Below are 20,356 nucleotides of genomic sequence, written 5' to 3'. Positions count from 1 at the left end.
TATTTTATTATTATTATTATTATTATTATTATTATTATTATTATTATTATTATTATTATTATTATTATTATTATGCTTTAATCATATATATATTTTTGGGTCATCACACAAACAACCAACACCTAGGAAACACTCACCCTTCAAAAAGGGCAGCGCAAGAACCTCTCTACCTATAAGCCTGATCTGCTCGCCCAACTGGATCACCGAAGAAATGTTAAGTCACTGGGATGAGACAACGCTCAGTAAGAGGAAATATGTTATCACTAGTATATGACAACTGAGTTACACATTTAATATATTGTTATAATACTGGAATTGTAAAACTATTAGTCTAGTATACCGTACAGATTACATTTCTTACAGTTTAAAATACATATGTATATCTGAGTTTTCTAGTTACACATAATTCTAGTATTATAATAAATATGCTACTATAATGTAAATCTGTGTATAGAGAAACAACTGTGATAATACACTGAGAACTGAATGTCATGATTTAACCCCTCATGACAGCGTAGTGCGACTCGTATGCGGGACTTAACTCTGATTGGCCCACCAGGTAAGTCAATTTGAAACTCTACCAACCGCCAATCCGGCCCACTACAATCTCTCCGGGCTCGATAACTAATCTCTACCTCGTCAAACCGGCCTTCTCAACCTAGAATACTATAGAGACTGCAATCTCTTCATAGACACTGTTGACGGAACCTACATACTATCTGAAATATGTGGTTGCACTTAAATCTAAAAATAGCAACGACACCGTACTCTACTGTCTGATTCTGACTGAATATTTCTTCAAAGTATGATACTATTTAGTACGGATACTTATAATCATCTTACTGTTTTTACCATGATTTTGAAATAACCATAACATTTTTAAACTGATCTATATAATCTGAATATCTGATTGTATAACTGAATAACTGAGTATTATGGTTCTATAGTCATGGCATTCTGAAAAATATTATAAATCACATTTTTTGAAAACTACATATCGATATTTTCTGCTAATATACTGTAAAATATGGTATTTGTAAAATTATATAAATACTATACTAAACTGTTGTGAACTCATACCACACGATTAAGTAATTAGATTCTCATCCTCTAAAATCTGCGTTTCCTGCTATAATAATAATATTCTGGAAAAACTGAATATTAAACTGATATATATACATAATTTTTTGGTAAACTTTCTAAAATTTCTAGCATAGCATATTTCTCTTACCTATTTGATTGGAAGACTGGACTCCACTCAAATCTCGCACCCTCAGTGTACCAACCCCAAAAACCTACATTTACATATACAAATTCTCCAGTAAATCAGTACACCCATATTTCTTGAGATTGCTTATTCATAATTTCTTGAACTATAATTTACCTGAACTCTCGAACAGATACTTGCTAGGGTCCTCAACCCATGACTATAGGGGCCTAAAACACCCTATTCCTAAAAATATGGCACCCCAAATTTATTCCACAAAACACTAGTATATTCTCATAGAATACAAAATCTGACCCCAAATAATACTAGTTATACTGAAAATACTCACATAATCTACTTACCCTGGCTTTGGGATGGTTCCCAAACTTCTCAAATCAACATTCACTCCGACTATACTATAGAGAATCTCCTAGGATCACTGTGGTAGCTTCTAATCGTCAACCCGAGGAGAGACGGAGTCGAAATCTTAGAGAGAAGTCATAGAAACCATTTTAGAGAGAGAGAGAGAGAGAGAGAAGAATTATAAAATGAATTTCCCATCAAAAATCTATTTTAGGGTTATATATAAAATGTTGTCCACATGGCCTCGTTAACGAGCCACGTCACCTCGTCGACGAGTCCAAGTTGTGGTCTCATCGACGAGCGCCTACTCCTCGTCGATGAGATTCAGGCCCTGAAAACACCCTCTTGGTAACTTTTCATCGAAAATATGAATGTCCGTGTCGACGAACCCAAGAAGGATGCTCGTCGACGAGTGTCCTATGTTCATCAACAAGACCTTGTAAATTTCCTTTAAAAATTTTCCCGTTTCTCTCTTTTCTTTTATTAGTTAATACTATAATTATTCAGGTCTCTACAAGATCAGACTCATATAACATATATGGGAACACAATCCTTAGTGCTAAATTAGAAGGATGGGCAACACTCATCAATATTTCTATCAGTAGGATAGACTGCATTGCTCTAATACACACAGGATGTACGTGGTCTTGTACGAAGATTCGTTTTCCAGAAGAGACTTGGAAACAGGCTAATCTTCAGGTAACAATGGGAAATAGTGCAATTCTTTAGATAGGAAAAATTGCAAGAAATGTAAGAATATCGATAAATGTCAAAGACTTTGAGAAGCAAATTCTTTACTTAATTCCAAAATTACCAAATGATTTTCTTTTGGGAAATAAATTCCTTAAGAAATATCAACCATTTACAATATTTTCAGAAGGAATAATCCTAGATAACTATTTCATTCCAAAGTCCTCAAGTACTATTATAAAGAATTATATGATAATCGAGGAAGGAAGATCTAATTATCAGGATAAACTTGATGATTGGAAGGAACTGCTATCAAGAAGTATCCTAAAGGAAAATCAGTCAGAAGAAGAAAGTAATCTTGAAGAAATCAAGAAGCTACTTTCAGAAAACTGGTCGGAGAATCCAAAGACATTATGGCAGAAAGTCATGTCAGAAGCTGATATTGTGCTAAAAAATCTCGATACAATTATCAGAAGCAAAGGGATTAGTTATCCAAATGAAATGATAAGCGAATTTGAGAAACAAATTTAAAAATTATTAAATTTGGGACTTATTAGGCACAGTAAAAGTGAGCACAGAAGTGCTGCATTTATGGTAACAAATCATGCCGAACAAGTACGTGGAAAAGCCAGGATGGTAATTGATTATAAAGATTTGAATAAAGAAACAAGAGATGATGGGTATAATTTTCCTAATCAAGAGTCTTTTAAAAATAGAATAAGAAGGGAGCAACTCTCAGTTCATTCTAAATTCGATTTCAAATCAAGATATTGGCAGATAAAGGACAAAGAAAGAGCGATAGCTCTTATAGTCTTCACGACGCCTATTGGGCTTTTCAAGTGGCTAGATATGCCATTTGGATTGAAAAATGCCCCAGGAATTTTCCAGAGAAGGATGGATAAGGCTTTTGAAGGAATGACTGGATTTGTTGTTGTATACATTGATGATGTTTTGATATTTAATAAAAATACTAAGGACCACTTAGAACATTTGAGGCAGGTGGCACAAGTGTTCAGAAAAGAAGGAAAGGGTCTTTCAGAAAGAAAAACCATATGGATGCAACCTCAAATTGAATTTTTAGGTTTACAAATTCGAGGAAGCGAAAAGGAACTTCGGCCACATATAGTAGAAAGGCTATGTGAATTTCCTAATGAATTCAAAGACAGAAGGTTGTGTCAATGCTTTCTAGGAGTCTTGAATTACATTAGAAAATTTATTAAAAATTTGACAAAAAAGGCAGCACCAATTTAGAGAAAGGTTTCAATAAAGAATCCTTGGAATTAGATTTCAGAGGATATTGAAGTAGTAAAAGCCTTAAAGAAAGAAGCTCAGAATTTGCCAAAGTTAGAATATCCAGATGGTACAGAATTAGGTATAATTCTGGAAATCGATGCTTCAGATATAGTATGGGGATGTGTTTTAAAAGGAAAAAAGATTGATAAAACAGAACACCTCAGTAGATATTGGAGTGGATGTTTTAATGGAGCAGAACTTAATTACCCAATTCATGAAAAGGAGTTGTTGGCACTCCTTAAAGGAATTAGGGCTAATGAACTTTTCTTGGGAAAACCATTCATCGTTAGAACAGATAGTTCCTATGTAAAGCACTTTATGAGAATTAAGTTAAAACGATGTATTCAAGCAAGATTGATTAGATGGAGAAATGAGTTACAATATTACTTCTTTGATGTAGAACATATTAAGATTAGAGATAATATTATTGCTAATACTCTAACCAAATATTTGAATTCTTACAGATCTAATGGCAAGCAGTAGTAGTAGCAGTAGCAGGCATTATAAATGTCCAATTTGTCAGGAAAGGCATAAGGTGGCAGATTGTCGAGTTTCCAGATTTGTTGACAAACAAAGACAGATAATTTTCAACTCTAGAAAGGGAGAGGAAGTAACAAAGAAAAAAGAAGCGTTTCTCAGAAGAGAGAGCATTCAGTTCTAGTTCTGGAACAAAGCCAAATGAAGAAGGAAAGCTCATCTAGGAAAGATGAAAGACCCAGTGACAAAAGTCATATTCAATGTTTCATTTGCAGCCAATATAGACATTACAACACCCAGTGTGTCTAGAATCCTAGAACCAGGAGGGTAAGAAGAGAAGACATACAGAAAAATGACTCAGTGGCTATCAACAAGAATGTTTTAGAATCTAGTAAGGATAGAGAAACAGTCGAAGTTGATTTGGTCATCAAAGACTTTCTGGGAAGGACTCCAGAAATCTCAAAGGAAAAGAGAAACTTGCTAGAAAGGATAGTTAATAATCCAGCGATTCCATCAAATATATCCTTTTCAGGTTGCCTAAAAGAAGTAGTTGAAATATTGGAAGAATTTGAAGTCATTATTTCAAAAAACTTCAAGACTGTAAACAGGGAAAGTACAACAGAACTTATTCATCAACAGATTAAGTTTAAAGTTGAAATGGATATCCAGTTTAAGAAATACAACTTCACTACCAGAGCGATAGTGAGTATTTTGGAGTATCTAGAATTAAAATAGTTTTGGATGAGGAGTGGTTTGTGTATTCCGAAATTACACATTCCCAGAAATATAAACCTTGAATTGTTAATTGCAGTACAAAAGGCCTTAAGATCAAGAGAAGTCCAGTTTTTTTAATTCAGCAAAACAGGACAAGCTTTTGATTTCCTACCATCAATGGTAAGACATGTGTTAAATTTCACTAATCCAAGATGGTTATGATGGATTGGATACATTAAACCAATTGAGCTGAAATTAGGAAGAGTTTTGTTTTGGAATCTTTTTCCAAAAGATTGGAAAGATGGAGCAGTTTCATAATTTCATGAAGAAAAACCAGACTAAGAGGATTTCCAGAAACATAGAAAGTTCTATGAATTGGTTCAGAATTTGTCGGGAATTTATCTTCTTGAAGCAAGGATGGCTTTAGATTGTATATTCTTCGCATAAAACTTTAATTGCTATTGAAGGAAAGTACCTCCAGAAATTTGAAGAAGCAAATTTAGCAGAATTTGCAATTGGAGCCAAAAAAATAATAAATCAAATTAAAAATTGGGAGCATCATCTTCCTTCAACCCATGCCATGAAGAGTGATCTACAAATTGTACTTACAGAATTAGTAAGAAAAGAGCACGATGAAAAAATCATTAGACCTTTGAAAGATCTCTGAAAGAAGGATGAGATCTTTGTCAGATGTACAATTCAGATGATAATTCAGGAGTCATCATATCCTAGGCCGGACTAAGCGGACTACTCAAAAGGTTCATATCAGACATTTGTCCAGAACTATGTCATATCCCAGGCATAGCCGAAAGGAAAATTTGTCGGGTCATATTAATTGCTTTTGTATTTGTATTCTTATGCTTTAATCAAAATTTGTTTTATTAAAAGTTGTCGATATTTTGTTGTTTTGTAAAAAGAGTTAGCAGGATTTGATGTGCTGTCTTTTTGCTTTATTTAAAGTAGCTTTTACTTTTTCTTTATGTTGACATCAGTTTGGCATCTACTTTTGAGAAAGCAAGTTGTGCTTATCCATTAGTAGTTGCTTGCCTTTATAAAGGAGCTCTGATCCTTGTGTTCGAGGAGGGAAAATTAAGATACATTAATAGAAGTCTATTCAGTTATAAACCTCTCTCTCTCTCTCTCTCTCTCTCTCTCTCTCTCTCTCTCTCTCTCTCTCTCTCTCTCTCTCTATCTCTCTCTCTCTTTTGAGTCTTTCTTTCTATTCCAAACATTATTGTGTGAAGGTCGAAACTCTAAGGAAGCTCAAAGAAGCTTGTTGGAATGAGCGTTCGTAGAGGTTCCATTTAAAGGCTTGTGCACTTGATAAGTTTCACCCATTTTTAGAACATGCTCAGATCTAGTGTGCACATACAATATATATATATATATATATAATAAGTTTGCATTTGCATGTGCAAATTTAATGTTTAGTAATTTTAGACATCTATAAATAAAAGGGTCGCTTTTGGACAAAGTATGCTAATTCCGAAATTAATTTTAACTCATCTAAAGTTTAAGTTTAATACAAAAATATGTGAATTTAACTCAAACTTGTTAATACTTGGGTGTAATACATGTATATATAGATATTGCAAATGTTCAAAGTCGTACTATATAAATACGCATGCATGTATATATCCACGATTTAATTTATATGAAAAACAGTGATAAAGTTTATTATTAAATGCAAAGAAAATGATAAAATTGACATTTTAATTGGAATAAGTCTATAGAAACCATATAATAATTTTTATAAGCATTCAAACCACCAATGAAAACAAGGGGTAATTAGAAAAAGAAATTAGCTAAAGTGGGTATAATTAATTTATATATAAGCTAAGCTTAATTAACTAATGAAGGCATGCATGATGGATATAGAGTAGGTGAAATGTGAATACGCAGTTACCTCAGCTCAGTTGTAATTACCATTAATTCCAATAATATATATATATAGTTAAATAACTAACAAAATTAAACCTTCAATTTCTGAAAACATAAATTACATTTCTAAGGGAATTTCATTAATTGCACGTCACTTCAGAGAATGCCTCTATTGTTCATGTGTCTGTTGTCAAATTTTAATCTTGGATTGAAAACTTTAGAGTGAGCTTAAATTTTGTATTTTATATTTGAATTTATGTGGGTTTGGATGAAATAAAGTATAAAATTTTACTAAATTTAATCCAAATTGTTATAGTATGTGGCTCATACCAGGTGGAATACATGTACAGAAAAAACAGGTTGAAGAAAACTAGGAAGTTGGCTTGAAGAAGACCGTCGACGGTTTTCCATAGGTAGGTACATCAACAATTTCTTCCAGAAGCTAACTAAGAAGCGGACTTGAAGAAAACCATCCACGATTTGATAAAACCGTCAACGATTTTGTTCGGCATCTGCCTTTTGGGTTTAAAATTTATTATTTTATTAGCTGGGACAATTAATGGGTTGGGGGTGCGGGGGCAACAATCCTACGATACAGTACATCGGTATTTGAGGAATTTTTCTAATACCTATGTACGGATAGGGTTAGTATAAATACATATAATGTAACCCTACTTTCTATAATAATGAAATTCAACCGCCGCTCACTCCTATGGATGTAGGCATACTGTCAAACCACGTTAAATCCGTGTGTTTTTATTTTTTTCTCTTTATTTTTTCGTACTATTCATCATAATTGTCACATGTTTCTCAACACAAATGCATATATATGTGAGTTAAAAGGTTGAAATTTATACTTACAAATACAACCCTATAAGTAATAAAGTTTAAAATTTTATACGAACCTGTGATTTGTTCGATACACAAAAATGTAACGAAATTGAATGGACTCGATTTTTATAATGTTGCATATTTATTATGTAATTTTTCATTTCATTTTACTCCCATTTTAACATACTACAAAACTTAACTTCTATATAATTGACCTTTTCAAAAAGAGAAAAAGTGAGAAAGGAAGAGGCAGATGAACAATTAATTAAGTACACATTTTACTTAAGAAAATAATTAAAATATAATATCTTGACTATTTTTTCTCGACAAATAATAGAAAATAATAGACCCTATATATAGGCGCCCTCAAAGTCTATATCTATTTGAGACAACAATCAAATACACATTCCAGAATTTTGACAAGCTATATATATATTCCGTAAACTGATTTTCCATATATGCCATTTTTGGGGGTCTTAATTAATTGACAAAACGACGTGTTTTCTCTTTGTATCTTTCAAGTTAAAACGATGCATTCAAGCAAGATTGATTAGATGGAGAAATGAGTTACAATATTACTCCTTTAATGTAGAACATATTAAGGGTAGAGATAATATTATTGCTAATACTCTAACCAGATATTTGAATTCTTGCAAATATAATGGCAAGCAGTAGTAGTAGCAGTAGCAGCCATTACAAATGTCCAATTTGTCAAGAAAGGCATAAGGTGGCATATTGTCCAGTTGCCATATTTGTTAACAAACAAAGACAGATAATTTTCAACTCTAAAAAGGGAGAGGAAGTAGCAAAGAAAGAAGAAGTGTTTCTCAGAAGAGAGAGCATTCAGTTCTAGTTCTGGAACAAAACCAAATGAAGAAGGGAGGCTCATCTAGGAAAGATGAAAAACACAGTGACAAAAGTCATATTCAGTGTTTCATTTGCAGCGAATATGGACATTACAACACCCAGTGTATCCAGAATCCTAGAACCAGGAGGGTTAGAGGAGAAGACATACAGAAAAATGACTCAGTGGCTATCAACAAGAATGTTTTACAATCCAGTAAGGATAAAGAAACAGTCGAAGTTGATTTGGTCATCAAAGACTTTCTGGGAAGGACTCTAGAAATCTCAAAGGAAAAAAGAAACTTGCTAGAAAGGATAGTTAATAATCCAGCGATCCATCAAATATATCCTTTTCAGGTTGCCTAAAAGAAGTAGTTGAAATATTGGAAGAATTTGAAGTCATTATTTTAGAAAATTTCAGGACTGTAAACAAGGAAAGTACAACAAAACTCATTCATCAACAGATTAAGCTTAAAGTTGAAATGGATATCCAGCTTAAGAAATACAACTTCACTATCAGAGCGATAGTGAGTATTTTGGAGTATCTAGAATTAAAATAGTTTTGGATGAAAAGTGGTTTGTGTATTCTGAAATTACACATTCCTAGAAATATAAATCCTGAAATGTTAATTGTAGTACAAAAGGCCTTAAGATCAAGAGAAGTCCAGTTTTTTTAATTCAGCAAAATAGGACAAGCTTTTGATTTCTTACCATCAATGGTAAGACATGTGTTAAATTTCACTAATCCAAGACGGTTATGGTGGATTAGATACATTGAACCAATTGAGCTGAAATCAGGAAGAGTTTTGTTTTGGAATCTTTTTCCAGAAGATTGGAAAGACGGAGCAATTTCAGAATTTCATGAAGAAAAACCAAACTGAGAGGATTTCTAGAAACATAGAAAATTCTATGAATTGGTTCAGAATTTGTGGGGAATTAATCTTTTTGAAGCAAGGATGGCTTTAGATTGCATATTCTTCGCAGATCATAAAACTTTAATTGCTATTGAAGGAAAGTACCTCCAGAAATTTGAAGAAGCAAATTTAGCAGAATTTGCAATTGGAGCCAAAAAAACAATAAATCAAATTAAAAATTGGGAGCATCATCTTCCTTCAACCCATGCCATGAAGAGTGATCTACAAATTGTACTTACAGAATTAGTAAGAAAAGAGCACGATGAAAAAATCATTAGACCTTTGAAATATCTCTGAAAGAAGGACGAGATCTTTGTCAGATGTACAATTCAGATGATAGTTCAGGAGTCATTATATCCTAGGCCAGACTGAGTGGACTACTCAAAAGATTCATATCAAACATTTGTCCAGAACCATGTCATATCCCAGGCCTAGCCGAAAGGAAAATTTGTCTAGTCATATTAATTACTTTTGTATTTGTATTCTTATGCTTTAATTAAAAGTTGTTTTATTAAAAGTTGTCAATATTTTGTTGTTTTGTAAAAACAGTCAGCAAGATTTGATGTGCTGTTCTTTTGCTTTATTTAAAATAGCTTTTACTTTTTCTTTTTGTTGGCATCAGTTTGGCATCTACTTTTGAGAAAGCAAGTTGTGCTTATCCATTAGTAGTTGCTTGCCTATATAACGGAGCTCCGATCCTTGTGTTCGGGGAGGGAAAATTAAGATATATTAATAGAAGTCTATTCAGTTCTAAACCTCTCTCTCTCTCTCTCTCTCTTTGAGTCTTTCTTTCTATTCCAAACATTATTGTGCGAAGGTTGAAACTCTAAGGAAGCCCAAAGAAGCTTGTTGAAAGGAGCGTTCGTAGAGGTTCCATTTAGAGGCTTGTGCACTTGATAAGTTTCGCTCATTTTTAGAACATGCTCATATCTAGTGTGCACATACATTATATATATATATATATATATATATATATATATATATATATATAAAGTTTGCATATGCATGTGCAAATTTAATGTTTAGTAATTTTAGACATCTATAAATAAAAGGGTCGCTTTTGGACAAAGTATGCTAATTCCGAAATTAATTGCTCGATTTGATCTTAATTTTAACCCATCTAAAATTTAAGTTTAATACAAAAATATGTGAATTTAACTCAAACTTGTTAATACTTGGGTGTAATACATGTATATATAGATATTGCAAATGTTCAAAGCCGCACTATATAAATACGCATGCATGTATATATCCACGATTTAATTTATATGAAAAATTGTGATTAAGTTTATTGTTAAATGCAAAGAAAATGATAAAATTGACATTTTAATTGAAATAAGTCTATAGAAACCATATAATAATTTTTATAAGCATTCAAACCACCAATGAAAACAAGGGGTAATTAGAAAAAGTAATTAGCTAAAGTGGGTATAATTAATTTATATATAAGCTAAGGATATAGAGTAGGTGAAATGTGAATACACAATTTCTGAAAACATAAATTACATTTCTAAGGGAATTTCATTAATTGCACCTCACTTCAGAGAATGCCTCTGTTGTTCATGTGTCTTTGTCAAATTTTAATCTTAATTTGGATTGAAAACTTTAGAGTGAGCTTAAATTTTGTATTTTATATTTGGATTTATGTGGGTTTGGATGAAATAAAGTATAAAATTTTACTAAATTTTATCTAAATTGTTATAGTATGTGGCTCATATCAGGTGGAATACATGTGCAAAAAAAGCAGGTTGAAGAAAACTAAGAAGCTGGCTTGAAGAAAACAGTCGATGGTTTTGTAGGTACATCAACAATTTCTTCTAGAAGCTAACTAGGAAGTGGACTTGAAGAAAACCATCCACGGTTTGATAAAACCGTTAACGATTTTGTTCGGCATCTGCCTTTTGGGTTTGAAATTTATTATTTTATTAGTTGGGACGATTAATGAGTTGGAGGTGCGGGGGCAACAGTCCTGCGATACAGTACATCGGTATTTGAGGAATTTTTCTAATACCTATGTACGGCTAAGGTTAGTATAAATATATATAATGTAACCCTACTTTCTATAATAGTGAAATTCAACCGCCGCTCACTCTTGTGGATGTAGGCATACTGTCAAACCACTTTAAATCCATATGTTTTTATTTTTTTCTCTTTATTTTTCCGTACTATTCATCATAATTGTTACACGTTTCTCAACACAAATTCATATATATATATATGTGAGTTAAAAGGTTGAAATTTATACTTACAAATACAACCCTATAAGTAATAAAGTTTAAAATTTTATACGAACCTGTGATTTGTTCAGTACACAAAAATGTAACGAAATTGAACAGACTCGATTTTTATAATGTTGCATATTTATTATGTAATTTTTCATTTCATTTTACTCCCATTTTAACATACTACAAAAATTAACTTTTCTATAATTGACCTTTTCAAAAAGAGAAAAAGTGAGAAAGGAAGAGGCAGATGAACAATTAATTAAGTACACATTTTACTTAAGAAAATAATTAAAATATAATATCTTGACTATTTTTTCTCGACAAATAATAGAAAATAATAGACCCTATATATAGGCGCCCTCAAAGTCTATATCTATTTGAGACAACAATCAAATACACATTTCAGAATTTTGACAAACTATATATATATATATATATATATTCCGTAAACTGATTTTCCATATATGCCATTTTTGGGGGTCTTAATTAATTGACAAAACGACGTGTTTTCTCTTCGTTTCTTTCAAGCTATGCTAACTACTAACTTACCTCACATGGCTTATATGGCATGAAGTCAGAAACCACGAAGGTCCCCTGAACCTTTTTAATGCAAAACGCGAAAGAGACGTTCACGTTTTCTGACGACGTCGTTTTCTTGCCTCCTTAGGGAAAAAGCAACCCTCTGGGTCCCACCCTAATCGCCCGCAACGCGTGGCTGGTCTCAGACCGTCCGATTCACTGATTATTTATTATAAGCCCATCTTGTGTTTGGGCCTGCTTGTTGGGATTCGTAAGAAGAGACAGTTACTGTAATGTAGGTCCATATGAAACTGTTCTTGACACCAAGTCTCCGGCCCATTCAAGCTGAAAAAAAAACCCGAAGGAATTAAAGCAATCGGTGTGGCCCAGTGGGTCTCCTCAATCTCTTGCTGGTCCGAGCTGCCATCTCTTTTTGAGTCAACTCTCTTTTGCATGCCCACTGGGTTCAGAAACCACTGGCCCAGCCCAAGCTGCCAACCATGGTCCATTACCACTCGTTAATAGGCACTGATTGTTAGGACGTTAAACAACGTTGTTTACAACAGATAGTCACTCGCTAACAGATAGTCACAACGTTAAACAACTTGGTTCAAACTAACTACTCCTGCAAATGAGTTGAGGAGCTGTTTGAGTATTTTCCAACTCAATCTCGGCTCAGTTGTTTCGAAAGAAACTCGAACTCTAATTGAACTTAAAAGGTACTATTTAAATTCGATGCTTATTTAGTGTCTAAATAACTACTTTATTAGAGTTCATTTCATATTAATAAATTAATTGAGATTGAGTATAGCTCAAACACTCATTTTGAGCTAAAGAACTCGTACTTAACTCATCACTTCAAGTTTCTAACAAACATTAATTTGAGTGAAATGTATTTCAAACTTTTAAAACTAAATATGACTTACTTGGAGGTTTTAACAAATGGTATAGGAAAGTATACATATAAGTTTCAAAACCTTAAAATTAAGTATGTAATTGGGTGTCAATTTAATGAGTATTAATTAGTTGCTTTTTTAAAAGGACCTTTAAATAATCCCAAAGAATGAGTCAAAAAAATATCATATGTACAAGTTTGGTCACGGATTGTTAGGACCCTATGAGCAACCAAAAAATTATGAACACCAGAAATTTACGTGGTTCGATCAAAATTGACCTACGTCCACGGAGCGCACCACAAATTTACTAAAACCGCTGAAAAAATACAACTATCTTCTTCCTCTCACTCTCTTCCTCCTCTCTTTCTTCTCTCTGCTCTCTGTGCCTCTCTTGTACTTCTAACAACTCCACAGCTCCTCTATTTATAGGGCTTGGAATTAATTACAATTAAATATAATAAATCAAAAAAAGAGAAGTTTCATCCATTTAAATTAAATGGTGGATAAATGTTGGATAATTGCTCCAGCTTGCAACGCGTTTCCAGCTCCTCACGCATCCCCAACTCAGCATCTCCTGGCTCTAGCTACAACAATCTCCCACTTGGAGACTGAGATGCCTCCTCAACCAGTATCATGAATAAATGATGTGCTCAAAATATTGCTTCAGACATGAAGACCAACTGAAGTTGAATACAACTTCAGCTTCTTTGTAGTCACTACTTTAATTAACATATTTGCTAGATTTCTACCACCTTGGATTTTTTCAAGTATCAACACGCCGTCTTCTATCAAAGATCTAACGAAGTGATAACGCAATCAATATGTTTAGTTCTAGAATAAAATGCGGAGTTCTTTGCCAGATATATCGCACTCTGACTGTCACTGTACAAAACATTCCTCTCCTGTTTTAATCCAAGCTCTGTTAACAAACCCTGAAACCAAATCATCTCTTTACTAGCTTCTGTAACTGCCACATACTCAGCTTCTATAGAAGATAAAACAACAATCTTCTGTATCTGTGACATCCAACTAATAGCTATTATGCCAACAGTGAATATATACCCAATGGTGCTTCTACGATGATCAATTTCACCTACAAAATCAGCATCTACAAATCCTTGGATTTTCAAAAAAATATCATATGTACAAGTTTGGTCACGGATTGTTAGGACCCTATGAGCAACCAAAAAATTATGAACACCAGAAATTTACGTGGTTCGATCAAGATCGACCTACGTCCACGGAGCACACCACAAATTCACTAAAACCGCTGAAAAAATATAACTCTCTTCTTCCTCTCACTCTCTTCTTCCTCTCTTTCTTCTCTCTGCTCTCTGTGCCTCTTTTGTACTTCGCACAACTCCACAACTCCTCTATTTATAGGGCTTGGAATTAATTACAATTAAATATAATAAATCAAAAAAAGAGAAGTTTCATCCATTTAAATTAAATGGTGGATAAATGTTGGATAACTACTCCAGCTTGCAACACGTTTCCAGCTCCTCATGCGTCTCCAGCTCAGCGTCTCCTGACTCCAGCTACAACAATCTCCCACTTGGAGACTGAGATGCCTCCTCAACCAGTATCATGAATAAATGATGTGCTCAAAATATGTCTTCAAACATGAAGACAAACTGAAGTTGAATACAACTTCAGTTTTTTTGTAGTCACCACCTTAATTAACATATCTATTGGATTTTTACCACCTTGGATTTTTTCAAGTGTCAACACGCCGTCTTCTATCAAAGATCTGACGAAGTGATAACGCAATCCAATATGTTTAGTTCTGGAATGAAATGCGGAGTTCTTTGCCAGATGTATCGCACTCTGACTGTCACTGTACAAAACATTCCTCTCCTGTTTTAATCCAAGCTCTGTTAACAAACCCTGAAGCCAAATCATCTCTTTACTAACTTCTGTCACTGCTACATACTCAGCTTCTGTAGTGGATAAAACAACAATCTTCTGTATCTGTGACATCCAACTAATAGCTATTGTGCCAACAGTGAATATATACCCAATGGTGCTTCTACGATGATCAATTTCACCTGCAAAATCAGCATTTACAAATCCTTGGATTTTCAAACCGCTTTTGTCGAAACATAGGCACTTATCAATAGTGCCACGTAAATATCTCAAAATCCACTTCACTGCTTACTAGTGTGTCTTCCCTGGATTTGACATATACCTACTGACAGCTCCCACTGCTTGGCCAATATTTGGTCTGGTACAACCATAACATACATTAGACTTCCAACGGCTGAGGCATATGGTACCTTAGCCATGAAGTCTTTTTCTTCATCTGTCTGGGGAGACTGATCCTTTGAGAGACAGAAATGACCATGCTGCTCGTGTTGAACCTTTGTAAAACACGACTGATATACTTTGACTGAGATAACTGCAAAGTGTCTTGTTACTTATCTCTAGAGATCCACATCCCAAGAATCTGCTATGCAAGACCCAAGTCTTTCATATCAATAGAATAATATAGCTAGCATAATACCTTTTGAAGTAGCAACAGTGGTCGGCATTGCACTTCTGAAAATTGTTCCTCTACATACCACTGTCTAGGAGCTTGTTTGAGACCATACAAACTCTTCTTCAATTTGCATACAAGATTCTCTTTACCTTTTACTGAGAAACCTTCTGACTGTTGCATATAAATTTCCTCATCAAGATCACCGTGAAGAAATGTCGTCTTCACGTCAAACTGCTGAAAATGTAAACCCTTTGAGGCAACAATACTAAAAATAGATCTGATGGTTATCAACTTGACAACTAGTGCAAAAATATCAGTGTAGTCAATTCCGTCCTTCTGTTCGAAATCTTTGACTACTAACCGAGCTTTATACCTTTTGGATTCATCATGCACTTCTTTGATCCTATAAACCCATTTGTTGTGAAGAGCCTTCTTACCATTGGGCAACTTAGCTAGTTCCCATGTTTTGTTGGAGTTAAAAGACTTTATTTCTTCTTTCATTGCAAGCTCCCACTTGCTCAAACCTCCTGCCTGACATGCTTCAACATAGCATTCAGGTTCTCCTCCATTTGTAAGAAATAAATGGTTCACATACCTTCTGTTGGGTACATGTTACCGAAAAGATCTCATAAGCTCTGGTGGTGGAGTAGTAGGTGGTGGTGCAACAATCTACTCCACATGTTCCTCTACCTGAGGAATCTCGGTATTCTGTTGAGGATTCTCGGTGTTCTACTAACGTGTCCTTGCACCTTCTAAAACATCATCCACATCTATAAAGGTGTTTCAGACTCTATAGACTCTGTTGTGTGTTTATATTTGTACATTACCTTTTCATCAAAAATCACATCTCTGCTTTTGATCACCTTTTTGTTTTCGTTATCCCAAATGCTATATCCATATTCATCTCCACCATAACCGATTAAAGTACATTTTCCAGATTTCAGATCTAGCTTATTCTTGACATGATCATTAATATGTACATATGCAACATAACCAAAAACTTTCAAATGTGAAAGTCTTACCTCTTTGTTACTCCAAACTTCTTCTAGTAGACTATAGTCCAATGGTACTAATGGACTCCTGTTAATCAAATAAGCTGCTGTGTTGACTGCTTCTGCCTAAAACATCTTTGGCAAGCCTGACTGCATACACATGCTTCTAGCTTTTTCTGTTAACGTTTTGTTCATCCGCTCGGCTACGCCATTGTATTGAGGCATACTTGGCACAGTTCTTTCCATTCTGATACCATGCTCATAGTAGAATTTTTTGAACTCGGTGTCAACATACTCACCACCGTTATCTGTTCTCATCTTCTTGATTTTCAAACCAATTTCGTTTTCTACCATTGCTTTCCAAATTTTAAAAGCATCAAAACATCATATTTATACTTCAAGAAGTAAACTCATACGTTCCGTGAATGATCATCGATAAATGGGAGGAAGTAATGCTTCCCACCTATGGATGAAATGGTTGTTGGTCCCCATACATCTGCATGGACTATCTCAAGTCTCTCCTTCTTTGGGGTACTGATGTTTGTCTGGAAAATAACTCTCTTCTATTTCCCAAATATGCAATCCTCACATGTGTCAATCTTCACCGACTGTAAATCACTCAACTTACCTTTTGAGTTCATCACCCTGAGTCCCTTCTCACTCAGGTGTCCAAGTCGTTGATGCCATAAGTTGCTATCATCATTTCCCATAGCAACTGTAATAGACATGCATGCATCAGGAGTTACATAATGAGTACCACTTTTCTTACCTTGAGCAATTGTAAATGCACCCTTCGAAATCTTCCATTCATCACCAATAAAAGATGTGTTATATCCTTCATCTACTAGTTGACCGACTGAGATCAAATTCTTTCTCAGGTTTGGAATATACTTGACATTTCTCAGTTTCCATACTGACCCATTCATTTTGATCTTCACTGTCCCCTTATCAGCAATGTCGCAAGGTTGATCATTGCCCAAATATACTTTACCGAAATTACCTGATGTATACTCCTCTACGCAATCTCTGCTGCAAATGGCATGGAATGAAGTTTCAGAGTCTAACACCCAAGACTCATTTTTGCTCTCCAAAGAGCATATCAACAAATCATCATTTTCTAAAGCAACATTGGCTTCTGTCTTTACCCTCGTCTCATATTCTTTCTTCATACTTCTACACTGGTTCTTCTAATGACTAGTTTTTCCTCAGTTCTAGCACTCAATAATTTTTGTGCTCTGGGAACCCGTGTCTTAAGAACCTTTGGGATTTTTGGATTTAAACCTCCTGGGCCTAGATCTGCCACGGTTGTTTGATCATCCATGCCTGTTTCCTCTGCCTCGACTTTCTATGTTTAAGGCTTCGAAGTGGAGCCATGGTGTGACTGCATTATGATTTCCTCCATCAAAATCATGTTGACGACCTCATCGTATACAAGCTTTGATTTTCCTACAAAGCTACTGATGGAAGTAACAACACCATTCCAACTTTCGAGCAAATGACTGAGAATCAGTAGGGCACGAATCTCATTATCAAATGTTATCCCGACTGAGGCGAGTTGATCCAACAACTCGTTGAAATTATTCAAATGTCTGCTAAAACTTTCACCTACTAACATGCTTATAGTAAATAATCTTTTCATAAGATGTACCTTGTTAGCGGCTGACTGCTGCTCATACATATTAGAAAGCACATCCATCAGAGACTTAGTGGATGATAAATGCTTGATATTGAATGTCACAGACTTTGACAACGTCATTCTGATGACTCCGAGAGCTTTTTGATCAAGCAACTCCCACTCATCCTTGTTCATAGATGATGGCTTACCCTTCAATGGTAAGTACAATTCCTTCCTAAACAAATAATCTTCTATCTGCATCTTCCAGAAACCAAAATTGTTGCCATTGACATTTCAATTTTTGAGCTCTTTTCATTCAACATCTCAATTCGCTGATCTAGAGATGAAATTAGCTCAAATGAATAACACGATTGGATCCAAAATGGTCGAAAATCTTAGAAATGGTTCAAGTCATTAAAAAAATGGACCCAAAACGACTCCAAAAAACTTGGTCAAAGTTTAGGTCAAATTGGTCAACGCTGACGTGACAGTGCTGACTTGGCGTTGGGACCCACCTGCTGCCGTGAAACTGGGGCCCACTTGCTCACGTGGCGCTGACTCAGCGCTATTGATGTGGCTGGGTCCTGAGGCGGCGGGTCGGATATAGGTCCAGGTCGGGTTTCCAGATCGGTATCGGGTTTTTGGGTCGAGCTGAGACGATTCGGGTGAGGAAGACACGTGGGTGCACATGTGGCGCATGAGCGGCAGGTCATCGATGCATGTTCAGCGCGTGGCGAGGCATCCTGCTCCGATGAGGCGCGTGGTTGCACGTGTAGCTTCGTTTGAGCTCCTTTCGAACTCCGACTTACATGGTTGGCTTCATCTCAGTGAGGTGAAGGTGATGGTGACCTTAAAAAATAATTTCAAGCCACTGAACGAAGTTCTATTTTCAGTGTACAATTTCGATCTGGCCTTTCTGCTCCAACCGGACTCTGATACCACTTGTTAGGACCCTGTGAGCAACTAGAAAATTATGAACACTAGAAATTTATGTGGTTCGGTCAAGATCGACCTACATCCACCGAGCACACCACAAATTCACTAAAATCGCCGGAAAAATACAACTCTCTTCTTCCTCTCACTCTTTTCCTCCTCTCTTTCTTCTCTCTGCTCTCCGTGCTTCTCTTGTACTTCTCACAACTCCACCTCTATTTATAGGGCTTGGAATTAATTAAAATTAAATATAATAAATCAAAAAAGAAAAGTTTCATCCATTTAAATTAAATGGTGGATAAATGTTGGATAATTGCTCTAGCTTGCAACGCATTTCCAGCTCCTCACGCGTCTCTAGCTCAACGTCTCCTGGCTCTAGCTACAACACGGATTTATTTGATAAGTTAGTCACAAGCCTACTAAATGAGCCTAGCTACAATTAAGAGCAATTAATGAGTCAACTCATGAGCAAGTTAAACGAGATATTAAAAGAGTTAGAGCTTAATGAGTCAAACATGATTAATCATGAGCTCGACTTCTTTAGTTAGTGAGCTTCAAATATAGATTCAAACTTACAAGTCATTGTCAAGTTAAGTTCTATGTGGTCAACTCATTTGCAGCCTCTATGACCAACTTTCTAGGTTGTTGGCTAAACTTATTATTTTTTAAATTATCAAATGCCCTACACTCTCATTGTTGACCTCTTTAAGTCAAGGGTGAGAGCATTAAGATCTTCATGACCTTGCCTTTAGAAATTTCAAATATCGAAAGGTCAAAAGTTGATTGGGCACACCATTTTATGGGACTAACTACCATATGACTAATTGCATCTTTCCATATTTGAAAGGGATGCAATGTTCAAGTCTCACTCTCGAGTAGGTTGCCCTAATTTGGGGCATCATTCATTTTTACACATTCAATTCCAACTATTAAATGTCATTATGTTCAAGTGATAAATGAGTTAATTTTTGACACTTATATTCCTCATCAATCTGGCCTTTTTGCCAAATCTTAAGAAAAAGTTGCATTTCTTTTGGGTCAAATTTTAGGGGAAGAAATTATTAATGGAGGTTTTTTTTTTTTTTGGCCAAACATCAAACGAAGTTTTGAGAATTTTTGAAATCTTGAGTAAGGTTTGTGTTTTTCTACAAACTTCCAAAAAAGTTAGTGTCTTTTGCCTAAAATAAAGAGTGTGTGTGTGTGTGTGTGTGAGAGAGAGAGAGAGAGAGAGAGCATGCATACATTTTATATATCTTGAAATTTCTAACATTAGGTCAAAAATAGAAAATAAAATTAATTAAGAACCTACTTGAGGGCTTATATATGGAGTGCTTAAGCAAAATTAGATGTGTACGAAGGTAGTCAATGTCATAACACTTTTTGAAATTTTTTTGTCCATTAGCTTGACTAATTCATGATATTGTCTTTTGATCTAATGACGATTCTTTTTACTAGGCAAGAGTAGGAATAAATTAAAACTACCC

This window comes from Malania oleifera, chromosome 5 (assembly GCF_029873635.1).
Source record: "Malania oleifera isolate guangnan ecotype guangnan chromosome 5, ASM2987363v1, whole genome shotgun sequence".
Classification (NCBI taxonomy): Eukaryota; Viridiplantae; Streptophyta; class Magnoliopsida; order Santalales; family Ximeniaceae; genus Malania; species Malania oleifera.
Note: the sequence above shows the minus strand (reverse complement) of the source record.